The sequence below is a fragment of the Anoplophora glabripennis genome, unplaced genomic scaffold (genome assembly GCF_000390285.2).
Source record: "Anoplophora glabripennis isolate ALB-LARVAE unplaced genomic scaffold, Agla_2.0 scaffold126, whole genome shotgun sequence".
Lineage (NCBI taxonomy): Eukaryota > Metazoa > Arthropoda > Insecta > Coleoptera > Cerambycidae > Anoplophora > Anoplophora glabripennis.
Window position 1 is genome coordinate 434,503 of NW_019416477.1, and position 19,614 is coordinate 454,116.

At 32.2% G+C, this 19,614-nt stretch overlaps 1 protein-coding gene across 1 annotated transcript in view; it reads left to right on the forward strand.

Annotated features, from left to right (window-relative positions):
• LOC111691584 overlaps positions 1 to 18,997 on the forward strand; it is a 270,222-nt gene extending 251,225 nt beyond the window's left edge. The window contains exon 7 of the mRNA XM_023454655.1: positions 15,863 to 18,997. The gene's annotated coding sequence lies outside the window, so the exon portion shown is untranslated. The remainder of the gene's footprint in view (positions 1 to 15,862) is intronic.
• Positions 18,998 to 19,614: the final 617 nt, after the last annotated feature.

The window sequence follows — 19,614 nt, forward strand, 5'->3', positions numbered from 1 at the left end:
TGTAAACAGTCCCACACCAGTTTTGAACTTACCTTGTGTGCGGCTAAAGCTTTAATTGCAGCTTGACTATCAGAGAATATATATATGAGTTTACGTCTATAACCTCTACGTACATTCTCTGCCAGACACGCCATTATTGCGAAGATTTCTGCTTGGAATACAGTAGGGAACTCCCCCAGACTGTAGCTTGCACTCCATCTGGGTCTGAGTCCATATATTCCTGCACCCGTCCCTCTGGTCATTTTGGAGCCATCTGTAAACCATACTAGGCTCCACCTTTCCAGGGTATTAAACCTTTCCTCCCACTCGCTTTGATCCTCTATTCGAGTCTCAAATGGCTTGTGGAAGTGAAACTTTGGAACCATCTTGTCGGATACCATCCCAAGAATTGGTTCCGACATAGATGTATCTTTGATCCTGGAGTGGGAACCACCCCTCCAGTCATTATTATTCCTGAGTCGATATGCTGCTAGCCGCGCTTCTCTCTCCACCACTATATGCAGCGGTGGCAGATTTAGCATGACTTCTAGTGCAGCTGTCGGGGTCGATGCCATCGCCCCCGTTATACCTAAACAGGCCAATCTCTGAATTCTATTCAGTTTTTCCTTCGCTGTGGTCTGTTGTGTTTTCTGCCACCATACCACCGCGCCGTAAAGAATCCTGAGTCTTACTATCGACGTATACAATACCATATACCATATAGGTATATAAAATTAAGAATGCTACGAGTACAAAAGAATACTACAACTGTTTAAATTATATCTGTGAGTCGTACCTTTTGAAAATATTTTGAGAAGTAGTTCATACAAGCTATATTTTATTTTCATATAGAAACCATGACCTACATAAAAGAAATTCTCGAATATCATGTATTTTAGCGCTTTCATGGACGAAAATGTATCGTTTATATTCAAAATATTGAAAATATAGGCATATTTTCTACATAAAAAAAGTAATGTATTGTACGTAAATTGTAAAAAACGAGTCATAAGGAGAATATTATTCTCTCCAAAAAAAGAAAAAAAAAATAACATCAAAATTTCACAACAGACAAAAATGCCGAATTTTGTATAACACGCTGTAAATTATAAATCTATAAGCGTACGTATAAAAATGTTATGTGTTGATCAAAAGGGTAGGGGGAATCCCTATAGATCATTAAATCAACCTAATTTTATCAAGGACATTTGGTCAAAAAAGAGAAAATAATTCCCAGTGTCTTCAGCAAAATTTATAAATGTAAAAACTGTTTGTCTATACTGTAATCGCAACACTATTGAATTTATTTATATAGGGTTACTCGAAAGTAGCTTATAATATTTTACATACACCTTCTATGACTAAGATGTAAAGGGGAGAAATATCTTCTGTGAAGGCTACAACTCGATAAAACTGAGATGTTGAAAACTGTGCTTTGAAAATTAGTTACAATTGCTTGATAACGTATAAAAATGTTTTATCAAATAGTTGAAAAATCCATATATAAAAAAGTTTACCCACAACTTCCTCAGTTTGGGGCGCCCCTGATTAAATTTAGATATATTTTACTCTTAGGTTCAAAACTTAACAGAAATCTTCAATTTCTAATTGTTTTGTTTTATATTGAACGGTTTCGGAGATATCTGGAAAAAATAACACACTCATTTATGTAAAATTTCTTTGCCTGTTCTACATAGATTTTATCTGTTATTTGTAGTCGTAGGATGCGTTGTTAAACATTGTAGGTCAAGTTTGCATTACCTTGTACAGTAATGGCTGTATATGTATATATGTATGTATGTATGTATTAACAAAAAAAAGACGAAATTTTCAATACGTGTTGTACTTCAGAAACTGTTGACGTCTACGAGTATCTCCTATTTCTAAACTTTAGTATACAAAAATATACTGAAAAAACTTACTTATGTCTTAAACGGTAATATACAATAGATATCCAGAAAAAATTATGAGAATACATTTATTCGGTGCTCAAATATATAGGAACTAAAAAATTAGTTTTTTTAAGTTCTTCAATCAAAATTACGACTTACTTGTATATTCGCAAGCAAATCATTTATTGGGATATGTACAAGCATATCACAATTTTGATTTAAATAAAATAATTTCACTTGGATAAATAAATTTTTACCTAAGAACGAGTTTATAAATTCAAGATATGATTTTTAAATATATGTCCTTGATTCGAAATAATAATCGCGTTTTTCTGTATGGCCAAATTAATTTTATTATCGTAAGTCTGAAAAAGAAAAGGAAACATTTTATCAGAACACTATCACTTACTAACTGAGCAGACCAAAATTCTTACATATGTATAAAGTGTTGCCTATTAGCCAACATGATCGTGTGGAATATTAGATCTGCACCTAAAATCTATTTTGGGTAAATCATTGCCACTGAAGGGCATATTCTAATAAATTTTTATATTGAGATTTACATGTAGGTCTTGAAATATACAGTTAGTCTCTAAAGTTACGTATAAATTCGTTGGAGACAGTTTATCATTTCAAGGAAAACAGTTATATACAAGGCGACCCATGTAGAAGCCATGACATCGTCGAAGTGAAGTTTTTTTAAATAATTCCAGCTCATTTAAATGTTCGAAGTTTTTGTTCAGAAATTTTTAAATTATTGTCTGAAATTAGTTATTTATAGCACAATTTTAATTCATTCTCAGTCTATTTTGGATATACATACTGTCGTTTGCACTAAATTAAATAAATTTTAATAAAATTAACCCTACCGCCAACAAAATCGCTTAAAGCTTTTATGATTTTCTGTAGGTTTAATAAAAAAATTACAGTGAAAATGCAAACAAATTAAAAGTACGTATCACTATATTTAATTATTAAAAAAATACTGATTAGAAACTATCTTAAAGAAAAGAGATGTAGTGCGTTTTTTATGTCTACAGTGTGAAATAATTGATTAGACAAAAATTGTAAAAACAACTCTTAATCCGTTCGATGAAAGGGTTAGATTAATATTTTCTTTTGTAAATGACAAAATACCTGACACTGGTTAAATGCGAAAGTAAGGATTTTCTCACAGCATAGTCGACACATTTTCTCTCCCTTATTTTTTTTTGTTTATGAACGTTCTTATCATTTAACTTAATTGCAATAGAACAGATGTACACACATACAAAAAAATAAATAATAAAATGAAGTGAACATTGTAATTAACAAATGCTATCTTCTATATGATAACGGCATAGAATACGTGATATTACACATAAAGAACTAAAAAAATAATTAACAATTAGCTGCATTATATTTTACGTTGAATTTTTAATATAAAATTTTATATGAGTTGAAAAAATAACATTTCTATTTCGAGATGAAGTATTTTTTTCGTTTGTTCACTAACGAAAAACATTGAATCTCTTGTTGCAAAATATATAGGGTGCCCCAAAAGTAACGCAGGATTTGAATTGTGCGCCATGTTGATCACATGTTGTAGTAAACACGTTGCGATAGAACGCTATATGACGGATGAGTGAGTGAAGATTGTGAAAATTTATTACAAGTACGAAGAGTGTGTAGCTGAGACTGTGCGCAAATCACGTGGAATTTTCGGTAGAAGGAATGCTACGAATGAAACAACTGTGAAAAGATCAGTTGCCAAATTTGAACAAACGGGTTCGGTTGCAGACAATAAAAAAACAGGTCAGCCTTGTATCGGCCGTTCAGCCGAAAATATTGCTATGGTGTGAGGAAATTCTCGTAACCTCGTTCACCATTAATCACTACAATTAAACATTTCAAAAAGCACAATACAGCGGATTTTAACAAAAAAATTTGCAATGCAAAAGCAAAAATTAACGAGATCCAATGTAGCACTATCCCAAAATAAAATTGAAAACACTGGCTCGTGCATTATTTTTGTACTGTACAACAGTGGTTTGTTCAGATTAAGGACTACATTTTCATATTTGTTCATTCTTCTATTAGATAAATAAATAGTTTATATATAATAGTTTATATAATACTTACTTATTATTAAACTCCTTTTGCAATAAAATTAATTAGTTGAGTTATTTTCAAAATTTATATGAAAAAATAAGATTCATTTAAAGGAAACTATCACATATTTTGTCATATTTGAAAGTGAAGCCTCTAGATTAAATTTATTTAAAGGTCTTACAATAAATATCACTTCGTTAATTAAGTAGGCATAATAAAACGTAAAAAAAGATCGTATATTTAGAACCGACTGCTTTGACATCAGTCTCTTAAGATATAAAACATATTTTTAAGTATTTACATACCACAGCGCGGGGTCGTAGCGGATGTTAAAGTTTCCTGACTGTAGATTGTGTATAAAAATATACTAGTTGTTCCGTTTGCTTTGCATCCTACTTCGTTTTATACTTCCTATGGAACCAGAAGTGTCAAAATGTACCTGCCTGCGTATTTTAAGATATGATGATTAACGCTGCATAGTATCTGTGCGCAGTGGCGTAACAAATCCCCAAAAAGGGAAGGTCTCACTTAACGAAATGAAAATCAAGTATATACTTAATACATTAAATTTCAGACTTTAGTGGAAGACCTACAGGAAAATTTGAGTGGTGGATCTCTGACCTAAGATAGGACCTTATATGTGTGCTGACTGATGACATAAGGCGATTCGCGGCAAGTGTGAAAAAATCTGCTATATAAATCTCTATCCAATTATTAACAGTTTAGAAGTTAAAAAAAAATAAAATATTTTTTGGACCAAAAACAAATTTTTAATAATTTTTTATCATGGATTATGATTAAAAACTAAACTTTTTGATTAATGTTTACAATTCAAAAGTCAGTAACGTTATAAGAGACTTCAAATTAATTTGTTTCACCGTGTAACTATTATACAAGTGAAAATAATTTAAATTAAACTAGTTATCAGATATTTTGAAACAAAAAATCATAAACGACAATATTGAAGAAATGGTTTTCAAGGTTTTTCAGGTTGTTATGCCGGAGCTTTTGTTGAGTTGCCGCTTTGACTTGCTCTTGTTGTCCTCGGGCTAGACTCTGTGGAGGCGGATCTCTTGGCTCACTCTGATATCGATATTAAAATTAAGCAATGCCTAAAATAATTATTTATTATAATCTAGAATTTATAATACTTTCATCTATAGTACGATAAGGTAAAGGGTGTCCCAAATTCATTACAAGTACGGAGAATGTGTAGCTGAGACTGTGCGCAAATTACGTGGAATTTAGGGTAGAAGGAACGACCCAAATGAAACAACTGTGAAATTATTAGTTCCCAAATTTGAACAAACATTCTTTAAAAACATGTAAAAACTTTGCCAACTATTTAATTAATAAAATATTTTTTCCTCATATGAAATCCTGCGTTCTTTTGGTACACCCTTTATTATTTAAACACTTCCGTTCATTAAAACTGAATGAAGAGGGACATTTATGCATTTCATATTTAATGGCGTATTGATAATGACATCAGTGTTATCCAAACACAGTGTATATATATTTTCACACTATCTGTATATTATTTTATAACAACTATTTACTTATAAGTGTCTTTTATTATTATGCTGACAATAGAAAATCGCCTGCTGAGTTGCTAGTTGACAATAAATTATATAAAAACCCAACCAGCCGCTCAGGAGGACGACTATAGATTCAAACTTCACGTTGTTAGTTGTAATTAAACAATAAAAGTGTTTCTTCAAAAACTTATTATAATTTAAGTTATCTACTGTTAAGTGCTGTTGAAATTCATCGGATCAGTACTGCTATGGGTTGGTCAACTAGCCGCAGCTTCTCTGTAGAGAACGAACCAATAACTTCAGTAAGATTTGTAAGTCGCTGGTGTGCACAAAGTGGGGATTATCTATCTTTACAAAAGAGAAGGTAATATTATATTAAGTACTGAGGGCTTAAAAGTCTCCCCTAATAAAATCCTGTGTACGCTACTGGTACGACGTAAATTCACAAACACACCACAACGACTTGACTTTTCCTGAAAATAAAGTCGGTTGCGGCTTTAGCGAGAAGTATCGGCATTAGTATGCTGAAAAGTTTAAAAATTCAGCAGGTTACAGCAGCAGAAACCTTTAGTTAAATTTAATACAAGAGCTACTGGAAAATGGTCACTTAAAATATTGCCATTTGGGTAGAAATGCGCGAGATGCGATCCAGCTGATAAATATTAATGTTTATTTTAATGGAACTCTACTGCATTTGCAATTCTCATGGCTCCAGGTATCTAATTAAAATGGATATTTGAATATTTCTATTTTGTTTCTCTTTCACTTACTATAGCTACAAATTTCTGAGAAAAAAGAATAACAGTTTATGTTTTCTCGAGATTTTGATCACATAATTCGTATGTGAATATTATTATATCTCCTCTTTCAAAGGTTTATTTGAAAAAAGTACAATAAAATATTTTTTTATTTATTTTAAAATTAATTAATTCCAGGAAATTGCAAACAAGCTTTTATTACTTGTTTACAAAATTTATTTGCTCTTTCTATGCTTTGGCATATGTATTTAAATCGTTATCCAATTTTGTAATTTNAGTACAAAAGAATACTACAACTGTTTAAATTATATCTGTGAGTCGTACCTTTTGAAAATATTTTGAGAAGTAGTTCATACAAGCTTTATTTTATTTTCATATAGAAACCATGACCTACATAAAAGAAATTCTCGAATATCATGTATTTTAGCGTTCTCAAGGACGAAAATGTATTGTTTATATTCAAAATATTGAAAGTATGGGCATATTTTCTACATAAAAAAAGTAATGTATTGTACGTAAATTGTAAAAAACGAGTCATAAGGAGAATATTATTCTCTCCAAAAAAAGAAAAAAAAAATAACATCAAAATTTCACAACAGACAAAAATGCCGAATTTTGTATAACACGCTGTAAATTATAAATCTATAAGCGTACGTATAAAAATGTTATGTGTTGATCAAAAGGGTAGGGGGAATCCCTATAGATCATTAAATCAACCTAATTTTATCAAGGACATTTGGTCAAAAAAGAGAAAATAATTCCCAGTGTCTTCAGCAAAATTTATAAATGTAAAAACTGTTTGTCTATACTGTAATCGCAACACTATTGAATTTATTTATATAGGGTTACTCGAAAGTAGCTTATAATATTTTACATACACCTTCTATGACTAAGATGTAAAGGGGAGAAATAAGTTCTGTNCAACGTCTTTGCTGATTCCGCTGACGTTTTTCATGAGGATTCTCATAATGCCAATAATGAAGGTTGTGGTGATTGAAAACTCTTTGTCGGTTGAAATGAGCTTCATCGGTAAATAAAACATTATAGAAAAGATCTGGATTGCATTGCATTGGTCTTCTCCGGGATGCAGCGTTTGAATTAGCTCTACATGATACGGATACAAGCTGTACCTTTGAAGACATCTATGGACATTGGATTGGACATGATGCCTGTTTCTTGATAATATGCGTGTACTGATGGTAGGATTATTCTCAACTTCCTGCAGTAACCGTTCTTCCTGTTGCCATGTTCTTGTTTTATTTTTTATTTTAGAATATATATCTGGCCGCTGGGGAGTGAATTTTGACTCACCCTGTATATAACAGACACTGGTTGGCAATACTTTTTTTAAATAATATCTTCTAATATAGTTTAAGTATCAGTACCAAATTTGGTACAAGTTTTTGATATTGATAAATACATATCGGAAATGTGGTAACGGTTTGGTTGTAAGCTGGGTTCTCTTTTATGTCATTTTATTCAACATGGAACTTACCATAATACATATAAACTTTCCGCGTTATTTTCAGAACATTAAATATAAACACTATAATCTGCGACTGGGAGTTAAATTTCTTTCTTATATTTTTCCCCTCCATTGATTTATTTTAATAAAAAAATACACTGAAAATTCACAGAACGAAACACTTACAAAGAAATACATTTTCGTAACTGTAAAACTTAGTATACACTGTAAGCTTCTACGGTGAACGCCACGCCGCCCGCCAATGACTTTTTACTTCGGATGTCGAAGGTAGTTAATTTCAAGAAAGTGACGCAGGGGTCTTCTTGGCATTATATCTCAACAAATATCTACGGACTGTATGTATATTACGTAATAATAAGTACCAGCAAAAGTTAACAAAATTATTTCTTACTAAGGAAAGCGATTCTAGAAAATCACAGCCACACACAAAAAAAAAGTTGGGTATACTTTTTATGCGACATATATTTTTCGTAGTAATTTGGCCTCCTGAAAACGAATCTGGGATTAGAATTGGCCCATCACGTCACAATTTTTTCCTAACCTCAAAAATAGTGAAAATTGATGAAAATTTACTGGGAAAATTTGGAAAAAAATTTATTTCCACATCAAATAGTACATTTTTATGTAAAAGACTCTGCTGAATTCAAATCCACTGTCAGAATTGAGCTAGAACGTGTGGTTTTTTTTCTAACCTCAAAAAACCGAGCAGGAATCGCTATTTTCAAATTCTGAGCGGATTTTGACCAGATTTTGTATAAAGGGGTTTTTTGGGTCGCTGATTACGAATATGAATTCACATTGTAAAAATTCAAGATGGCTGATCCAATATGGCGGGTGTACTTTTTTGAAATCCACCGATTTCAGTAAAATTTGGCATCATAAGGATTGCTGGTTGATCTCACCTTCATTAATCACACATCTGGAGCCAGATTTTCATAAATCAAGGTAAAAGATTCCACTCCGTCTAAAAATGTGACTTCGCTTAAAAAAATGACTTAAGGACTCTACACATGTAATGATGTGTAGTGTGATGTGCTTGTTTCCATGGGACAAGACAAAAAAGTTTCTACTTTATTCTTTCATTTATTTAGTCGTGCATGGGCTTATGGTTTTCCAATCAGATTTTTTTAACTACTATGCAGTTTTCCTATGGCATTTAGATGCTTTTATTTCTTAATAATTTTAAAGTTCAAGGAAAAGGACACATTACTGCCACACAGCACATCACTGCATCTGCTTATGCCTTCAATCTAAAAATGTGACTTTGCCGAAAAAATGCCGCCTACTCGGCCTAAAATTATGACTCTGCCTACAAATTTTACCTTGATTTATGAAAATCTGGCTCCAGATGTGTGATTAATGAAGGTGAGATCAACCAGCAATCCTTATGATGCCAAATTTTACTGAAATCGGTGGATTTCAAAAAAGTACACCCGCCATATTGGATCAGCCATCTTGAATTTTTACAATGTGAATTCATATTCGTAATCAGCGACCCAAAAAACCCCTTTATACAAAATCTGGTCAAAATCCGCTCAGAATTTGAAAATAGCGATTCCTGCTCGGTTTTTTGAGGTTAGAAAAAAAACCACACGTTCTAGCTCAATTCTGACAGTGGATTTGAATTCAGCAGAGTCTTTTACATAAAAATGTACTATTTGATGTGGAAATAAATTTTTTTCCAAATTTTCCCAGTAAATTTTCATCAATTTTCACTATTTTTCACAAGTTTCTTGAGGTTAGGAAACGTTGTGACGTGATGGGCCAATTCTGACCCCAGATTCGTGTTCTGGAGGCCAAATTACTACGAAAAATATATGTCACATAAAAAGTATACCCAACTTTTTTTTTGTGTGTGTGGCTGTGAATTAACGGTAGTGTTCCGCGGTTAATCGTCTCTGACGATCGGTAGGTAAATACCCATTTGAAAAACAAAAATTTCCTTTCACCATTTGCCGAGGTCGCAGGCGCATATCTAAAATAGTCGAAGTTTTTAATAGATTTTTACTAAGGGTGGCGAAGAATCAACTACTTCACATTTTAGTAATCCCACTATCCGCGTCATTGAACAATAATATGTACATGTCGGCCTCTGATTTGAAGCTTCACATCGATTAATTCATTCGATACGGCACCCTAATGCCTGCCCTGTAGGTCTAGCGTGCCAGTGAATAATCCCGGTGTTTTTGCTGAGAGACGTTAGCGGTGCATTTCATTGTCGTTTGTGCGTGTGTGAATGAGTTTGACGCTATATTTGGTCAAGTGTATGGCACGTGTTTTGTGTGGCAGTCATTAGCATCGTGCATTGTGAGCATAGAGCGGCACACGACTTGACCACAGACTTAGCCTGTGTCTGCTGCTACAAAGTGTATTGTCGCTTACTAATATAATATAGATTACTACTGTTTATTTTTGTCAACACAAAGTTTCCGATGTCTATTGATAAATTAAATTTAAACATGGTTACGAAAAAATGGGCTGCTCACTCACTTGTTTCTGAGCCAGTTTTATAAAAATTGTCGATTTTTTTGTATGCTGAGAAATGCAAACTTTATATGAAAGAGTGAAGCTAATATCTAGAAACCAGAAAAAAAATAGTTTTCTTAAATTAAAAATATATTCATTTGGTGTAATTTTCCTCAAAATTAATTTATTTAGTTCAAGATTATGATATCTTTAGCTTGTTCATATGAACATATGCTCGGAGATGCTTTGTTTTCAAGATATATACAGGGTGTTAAAGTGTTTACAGCAGTAACAATTTGTTTTTGAATACATCTTCCGAACGAGTTGACCAAATTAATTTGAATTTGAATAAGGGCAATGATAAATGAGAGGGCGGAGATTCAGGGGTATCGTCATGATTTTTTGAGCACTACCTCTATATCACATTAAAAGTAGTAACATTGTCTGAGACAGCAGGGTAAATAATATAGAAAAGGTACCTTTGTCTTTCTTGGATTGGGTGTAAAAATGTAAAACGTGTTTTTAAAACTACTAAATTATAACAGTGGAATAAAGAGACACCCTATATATTTTAATTCTGCAAATTTTTTCATATTTTTCTTTACTACTTCCATAAAAATGAAAACTTTGAGACATTCTATACACAATTACAGGTTTAATATAAAACGTAGATAGGACATGGAAATGGACACTATTCTATTTCAGTAGCGACAGAGTTCCTTAAGTAAAAACTCAGATAAACGGCACGACAATAGTGTAGTAGCGCACGATTTTAGGACTGAAACCTGATTTTAGCTTTTGCCTCTAGATTAAATTGTCGTATAGTAACTTTATTTCGCACGGTTCCATGATAGCTTTAAAACCATTCGAAATTCTTATAGTTGTTAAAGGAAACCCTTCCTCGGAAATTACAAGTAAGCAAAAGACATAGCAGAGAAAAAATTATCGCAAGCATCCAGACAATAAATTTGCTTATAAGCTAAGTAGCGAATACAACCACTAAAACAAAAACACTATATATATATATGGGGCGTTCCACGCCAAATCGGACGGTTCGAAAAATTTTAATTTTCGATTTCCTTAATTTTTTTATATTTTTTAGTACCCCTCAAAAAAACCTTTCTGGTAAATTTTCAGATTTTTTTGATTACTTGTTCAAAAGATATAAAATTTTCAAAAAAACGCTCTNACTTAATGCACAATGGAATTTTTACGGAAAAGAAATTGCAAATTGTTTCGAATATGCTCTAACAAAAATGTTTTAAAGGAACAATAAAACATTAATTTTTAGCATAACAGCGGTTTTTGAAATACTAACGCTTGCATTTGCTTACTGTCCTGATTACAATGCAATATCCAGCGCTGAATTAACTATTTATAAATCATGACGTATTGCTCTCCAATATACTCGTAATAATAACAAATCTAAAATCGATTCCTTATTCCCGGCTAAGTTGGGTTGGCCGACATTAATCACAGACCACTTTCTTTTATGAAAATCTAGTCTAGTTTTCGTTCGTAAATCCTAAAGCTTTTAAGGCGTATGTAGCCGTCGTTTTCCCGAGTTCATATTGCTATTTTACTTACAAAAAAAACTGTATGGACCAAAACAACATCAATATACCAAAAATCCCGAAGCAGCTATTAAAATCTCGCAATCTTAAAAAGGCGCCATTGAAGGCGTGCGCGACACTTAGTATAGTCGAATGTTTTTATGTGTGTCAGTTATGCCGTAGGTCGTAATTTCATATTTTAACCAAGACCTTGTTAGGCAATCCAGGTAAAGGTGGAATCAACCCACAACCGCGACGTATGTGTGTGTCGATAATCCAGTACGTTTATTCACTTCGGTTTAATCAAATTATTCCATAACAGATATTGCTAACTTAATTATGTCTCCGAAAACGTAGTGCTTCGCAAGCAAAGGTGATTTGTTGAAACAAAAATTAATACGTACTTTTATTTTAATATGTACGAGGTCTGTTAAAAAAATAACCGAACTTTTTGAAATACGCGCTAATGGAGATATTTAGTGATATGGTTTTTGATATGCTACAGTTTTTATCTGCAACTTTTTTATGACACAATCCTGTCAAACTATCGGAGAGGTTCGGGTCTCTTTGGGACACTCTGTATATTAATAAAGAATGGAAATGAAGAAGAAAGGTAATGAGAGCGAGCACTTTGTTTTACTATACAAAATTCGTATTTTGTTCAGTTGAAATTTAAAAAAATTGCTGAAACAGGTCAATTAGTAAATAGAAATTGTTACCCTTGTGCAATATTTTCAATTTTCTTAAGCCATGTTTTACAGATAATTTTTTTTAATAGGGCGCTGTATATTTTATAGTATAAATAGATAGCCGTCCGATTAAAAAAAAATGTCAGTAATGTGACCTATAACATTGACTGTAGAAATTAAACATAGATTATAATAGTGACTCAATTATTTCATGCAGATTGATTTAAATACTAAAAAAGTTTCCGAATTATTTTTCAATAATTTTCAAAATTGATAAATGTGAGTTTTCCATTTTTATTTTAGAAATAAGAAAGGGTCCAGTTTCTCACAATTCTTAAATTTAACAGTTTTTAAGAAAGGTAGAACTTAAGAAATAATTCAAAAAATCAAATAGTCTATATCTGTAAAAATTAATAATAATTAAATAGGTTAATAAAATAAAACACAATTTGACTTCTATAAAATTAAAATTAAACATAATCTGACATATTTTTAGAAAAATTCTTAAATTTAACAGTTTTTAAGAAAGGTAGAACTTAAGAAATAATTCAAAAAATCAAATAGTCTATATTTGTAAAAATTAATAATAATTAAATAGGTTAATAAAATAAAACATAATTTGACTTCTATAAAATTAAAATTAAACATAATCTGACATATTTTTAGAAAAATTGTATTATATTGTAGCCTTGTAAGACCTGAAAATGAGGTGTAAAGTTTGACCTCGAACCCGGTAGACTTTTTAAAAATAAAAGGATTGTGAGAAATTGGACCCTTTCCTATTTCTAAAATATGTTACAATGGAAAACTCACATTTATTAATTTTGAACTTAAAGATTGTTATAACTATATTCGCAAGCTTAGATGCGCACAACATGCTGATTTGATGTTTTGGCTATTTTTAATGTATTCGACTGCATTCATTATTCTTATCAATTTCCGTTGTATATAAATCAATTATTTTAAATGCCTCCATACAAAATAACCCAGGAAGTCAGGTGATCAGGCAGTCTATAGCATGCTACCAATCTATTTCCCAGTAAATAACATCACATCCAATATGTGGAGGTGACCCATTATGCTGATACCGCATACGATTGTAAGATAAATCAAGTGGAAAATTTTTCAGGAATTTTGTAATATCGTTTCCAAAAAAAATTAAGTACACTTTGAATGACATCAATCGGAAGTAGTTTTCCATTAAAGACTTCGCCCTACATTAATATACCTACAGCCTAAGTTTGGAACAAAATTCATAACTTTTATACTGTGATTTTTAAAAAAAGCTGAGACAAGTCGATTTTGTTCTCGGCACGGGCATCATTTAAGATGATTTAATTGTATACAGGGTGACCCAGAAAAGCTGAACGGCCAATAAATTTGTTTTTTTCATATAGAACACTCTGTATATTTTTTCATATTCCGATAAAGCTTTCTCTTACGAATACAGTGATGTAAGATTTGAAGAGTCTATCTCAAATAACAAGCGAGATATTGCGAGAAAATGACATTTATTTCAAAAAATTGTTTAATGTCATTTTTCATCAAAGAAATTGCACTTGGAAACGAAACAAATGCAAATAATTAACGAAAAAAAAAACGAAAAATGTTTAGCAATAAAAATTAGGATTCTTTTTGTTGGCACTCATGTCACTGATAAAAATTATTAAATTTTGGTTTTTGGTCGTTGCTTAGAAACAAAAACACCACTATTGTAGCGTGAAATTTTCACAAATTAGTATGTTATTATAACCTTAATAAATTTTGCAAATTTATCATTGAACTTTTTGGAGCTTATAAGGAATGCCGCATTTAATTGAATGTGAAAGGATAGGATGATGGTTGGATATGGTGATAAGCTACGAACCCATGCGGAAGCACAGGGTGTTCCATAAAAGAAAAACAAATTTATTGGCTGTTCAACTTTTATGGGTCACCCTGTATACAACTGAATCATCTTAAAAGATGCCTCTCCCGAGAATAAAATTGACTTGTCTCGGCGTTTTTTTAAAGATAACTCAGTATACAAGTTATGAATTTTGTTTAAAATTTTATCACGCTGTATTCAAAACCTTCGTGGAAATCTTCTTATAAAAGAGGATTTTTTAATGACCATACTTGTTCATTATGGCTGTTATTTATATCATCCCAAATTTTCATTTTGTTCATGCTGTTGAGGCAGCCTTTGACAAAATGCGAGCCGTGAAGTGTTACCTCCTGGTTGAATATTTTCTACATTTTGTTTATGAAATGGATGTAAAACTTCTCTGTTTAATATTCTCTAAACAAAACTATATTATATTTTCACAGGGGCAGCAATCTGCCTGGTATGGTTCCTGGATTTTCAAGCACACGATCTATTACTTCTTCATCTTCAACATCATGATTACCAATTCTAAACTCTTGCAGCCTCTGAAAAGCATCTGAAAACACACCACAGAAAGGAATTGTTAAGGAATTTCTTGTATTCTCCACAATGCGTTCATCTTCATCTTCATCTTCATCTAGTGGTTGGTCCTAATAAGTCCCATAGCACTGCGGCCTAATTAGGCCTATTGTGCGTCCCACTACTAGTCCTATTCAGCAAGTAGATTTATCCTTTTTACAAAGTCCAAAAGCTTCCTTGCTGACACTTCTCTCAGTTCCTTGGGTTCCAAATAGGGTCGCCCAAGGAGCGCCATTCTGCTACGTGCAAATCCCGGGCATTCGCCCAGGATATGCAGAGAAGTTTCATCCGCCGATTCACATCCTCGGCAGACCGGACTGTCTACAAGCTTTAGCCTATGTAGATGTTTCCTAAAGTGACAGTGTCCCGTTATGAGTCCTGTCACTCTCCTGAGCCGGATTCTGTTCAAGCTCAGTAGATCATTCGCTCTTTCCTTCGAAGGATACTCCATAAGCTCCTTAGAATGCGTTGCTGTCACACAAAAATAATAACTTCGTATTCTTCCTTAGAAAACTGCAAGTTTAACAAACCAACCAAACCAACATAGCAACTTTGAGGTTTAATAACCTAGAAAATAATTTTGTTCTGTCACTTCACTCATGATGCACTTTTTCTCATCATTGACTAAGATTGTTCACAATGTTCACATGCAGAAACTTTGAATTTTAATTACTCGGAAACAAAGACCTACCGGCAACAAGACCCTATATATTTTAATTTTATGCATTAACTACTTATCATGTAACTGGGCATTAAGCACATTGAAAATAAGTAAATAAATAAGGCAATACTTACATTTGATAAAATTATTAGTTATTAATATCTTACTTCATGTTGAAAAATACCACAGCCTGAGAACATCCCATAGATGTATTCAACCATTGTGTTTAATAAGTTTTCAGCACTGTTATAAATATAAATTGCATTGTGTTCCGTGCCTAAACACTGTTTCTGTTCTTTTCAGGGGCGACAGGGTCGTAGCCTGCAGGGTGAGTCGAGCGCAGAACCCATCGTTCGGCCAACAGCGCAGTTTCCTACGATGCCGACAATCCACACGATTTCTACGTGCGGTCGGTTAGATGTAAGGACTATAATTTAGATAATTCTAACAGTGGAATATAAAGTATCTTCCTTTAAGTGCGGATGTGCATCTTTTACAAGGGCAACTCTTATAAAGTGGTTTAAAATTTACAAATCTACCCGCAAAAATTTAGTGGTAGTAATTCCTTGCCGCCGTAACATGAATTGTCACGGATATAGGATGTGCAATTTAATGGACCAAGAGATCGAACTGTAACTAAAAATAGTAATTGTTTCAATCCCTCACATTACATTTCTCTGGTTCATTCAATTTGGAACAACATATGTTACTAATAGATTTTCTTCTAGATGTCTCACTGGAATCAAGCTTACATGAGTTAATTTTATGTAAGATCACTATTATTAATTAAAGGTTATTTTTCGGTGGAAAATGTAAGCTTCGTTCTAATCACGTCAAATCACTTAATTGAAACTAAAAAATTAGCATCTAAAAACATTGTGTGAGAGACAATATATAATTCTATCACTAATCTAATACCAGATACCTTAGACGTATAAATGTGAAGATGTAGCCTAACGTAGAGAGTATTTAGAGTAATTTCTTTGGCAAGGACTAATCTGCGCCGTTTATACATGTTTTGGAACGTTAAAAGGTCTCTTTGACGCGTTGTTTGTGACGTCACACAGCTCAGAACTGCCGAAAAAGTAAGATAGATGGAGTTGTATTGAAGCAAATTTATTTTTTTATCAACAATCACTACGGATGTAAGTTTTGTACACAGAAGCCATTCGTGTAGGTAAGAGACATTATATAATACACAGACCTAAATGTTGTTGTCAATATCATTCCAGTCTATCACGAAATTGCTATTGGAGATTGCTTAAGAGTGTAAGGAAACATACGCACACAGCCAATAGACAAATACGATTGACACTAATGTAATGTTAGATAAATATATCCTAGGACAAAATCACTTCTATTTGTATAGCACTATGGAGTCGTATAAGACTTTAATTTCTAGACTATTGATAATAAAGCGAATTTTAAATATGTCTATCCACGACCGAGTCTTATATATGTATAGAACTATAAAGTAAGCTAATGTAAGCGTAATAATCTATGAACAACTTTCAGTAAGGTTTAGTTTACTTCAAACTCAGTTTATATAATATAGGGCATTCCAAACTCCTTTTGGGCGCAAATTATATATTCTATAATAAATAAATGGATCTAAAATAAAAAAAATTCTTCACTTCCCCATTTTGTTTGAAAATACGAAACAGAAAGAAATAATTTTTCTTTGGACTGCTAATAACTGGTAGGAATATGTCTTTATAGTTAAAAAAATGTTGATGTGTCAGTTCATAAATCGAAAAACGCGGAAAACGAATAGGTCATACTTGAAGAGTAGCTTGGGTACCTAGATACAATTTTGCTTCTTTGAAAACTTGCGGACCTTCAAATATATCTCTTTTCATTTTTTTAATACAACTGCCTCACTTTATAAGATATTGCAATGACGCAAAATTATGCTTATTTTTATTTGAAATGTAGAGGTCATTAAGATTATTTTTCGTCTTCTCCCATATTTTTTTTTAGTCGTAAATACATTAAGAAAATGCATTTATGTGCAAGTAAATTTCTTAAACACAGTAAATGCTGTTTCACCCAACTGGGTCGGTTTAAATCGTATAAAATATTTGACGTTGCTAAAATTCAAGAAAAAAGACGAAGTTAGACTCAAAATACACAACTGACAAGACTGGCAACTGAAGTAGAAAATTGAAATCTATTTTTCTCTGAAACGAAGTATACCTACTTCAAAAAAATAACTTCTCAGAATTTCTACCAACAAATATTATAATTAATAAAAAAATGTTTCGGATGTTCTTAAAAAGTGATGGAGGGCAGTAACTTTTTAGAGGGCCAAAATTATTGTAACTTGATCTAAATCGCATTATTTTTATCCAAGAAAGCAACTCTTGAAGTATGGACCATTCGTTTCCGGACATCCTGTATGTGCATGGTAAGAGAACCTATTCCCTAAATTAGGAATATTTTCCTGATAATGATCTTTTTAAAGGAAACTCTTTTTTTTGCACATTTATTTATAACTTTGTCACGTATTATGGTGCTCATTTCGTGCATTTCAGCTTTGGTGTGCAGAACATAGAAGTAAATAATCATCTTATTCGACTATAATACTTTGTGGAAGTTAACTTTGCTGTAAAGTTGTTCACAACGACTAACTCCAAACTTTAATCTAACAATTTCGTACCATTTTTTACTATAGCAACCTGAGTAAATTTGTACACATATCTTTTAGGAAGTTTAGTCTGAATTATTAGGATGCTTTATACGCAAATAGAGAAGCTTATTTTAAAAAATGGATCGCTATCAAGAACTTGTGAGCAAATTAACACTTTTTAGCAATAATCTAAAAATTTCTTACTAATAATTTGAACAGTACATATCTATTTGTAAGTGTAAAACATATCACATACAGTTCCTTGTATTAATAAAGAGATAATTTGATGCAATATGGAAATTTCTAGGTAACATCATTAATAATTTACTCACAAGGTACTTAAACTTTTGTGTAAAAAAATCGTGTGCTAAGAGTATCATGCAACCGTTTAGTGACATATAGAGTATATAGAACTCCATTTTCTGGGCTTGAAAATATCTTGTACCCACACATATCACGTTATAGAAAAAATTGCTATTAATTTCATTACATTTGTGGGACTGTGCAACATGTGCAATGTATTTAGTAGCATTTAGCTTGGTGTTCAAGGTTTGTCCAAATGCAAAGTTGTTTTGATGTAATGTGGCATAAATCACGTTTTTAGTTATTCATTAGAATCATTGTTATACTAAAGAAACAATAGATGATGAATGAGTTTTATATGTGACGTTTAGTATAAAAATGATCGAATAAGTTCGAAACTGTTGACCAAGTGTTAGAAAATTTTACAGTCCTTAGCAAATTACTAAATGAAGTGTCCGTGTGTGTTCTTAATGGAGTACAGAAAATGTTTATTTAATAAAAAAATATATTAAACCTAGTTTTTTTATTTGACTGCGAATTAGGTACTCGCGAAAGTTATAGGAAAATTATAACTATCTTGAATATTTTCCACAGCATAGTCGGTCGAAAAATTGTTGAGTTCAAAAGTATGAAATTTTTAGAAACATATTTTATTAAATAAGAATATACAGGGTGTTTGTAAATAAGTGCGAAATATTTTAGGGGGTGGTTGCTGAAGTTATTTTGTGAAAAAAAGTTCATATAAACGTAGGTCGAAATATGCTTCGTTTCCGAAATACACAGTGTTTAAATTTTAATTTTTTATTTATTTTTGTTAATTATTTCAGTTTTAAAGATATTGACTCGAAATTTGAAAAACGGTTTGGAGGGATAAATATGCATTTTTTAGGGTGATCCGAATATTTCTACTTGCACCAGTGGCGTTCGTGAGAGAATACCACAACGTTTTTTTTAATAAAAAAGCGTACGCCATTGACTTTTTCCCGTTTTGATATTTTTTTTAGAAATCCGCCATCAATTTTGAATGAAATTGGTCTCTTCATTTTTTTTCGTAGAATGTGCATTCTAAAGGTGCGGTTTCGGTGGTGCGTCTGGCGACTGCGGCTTGCGACTGCGACTGAGC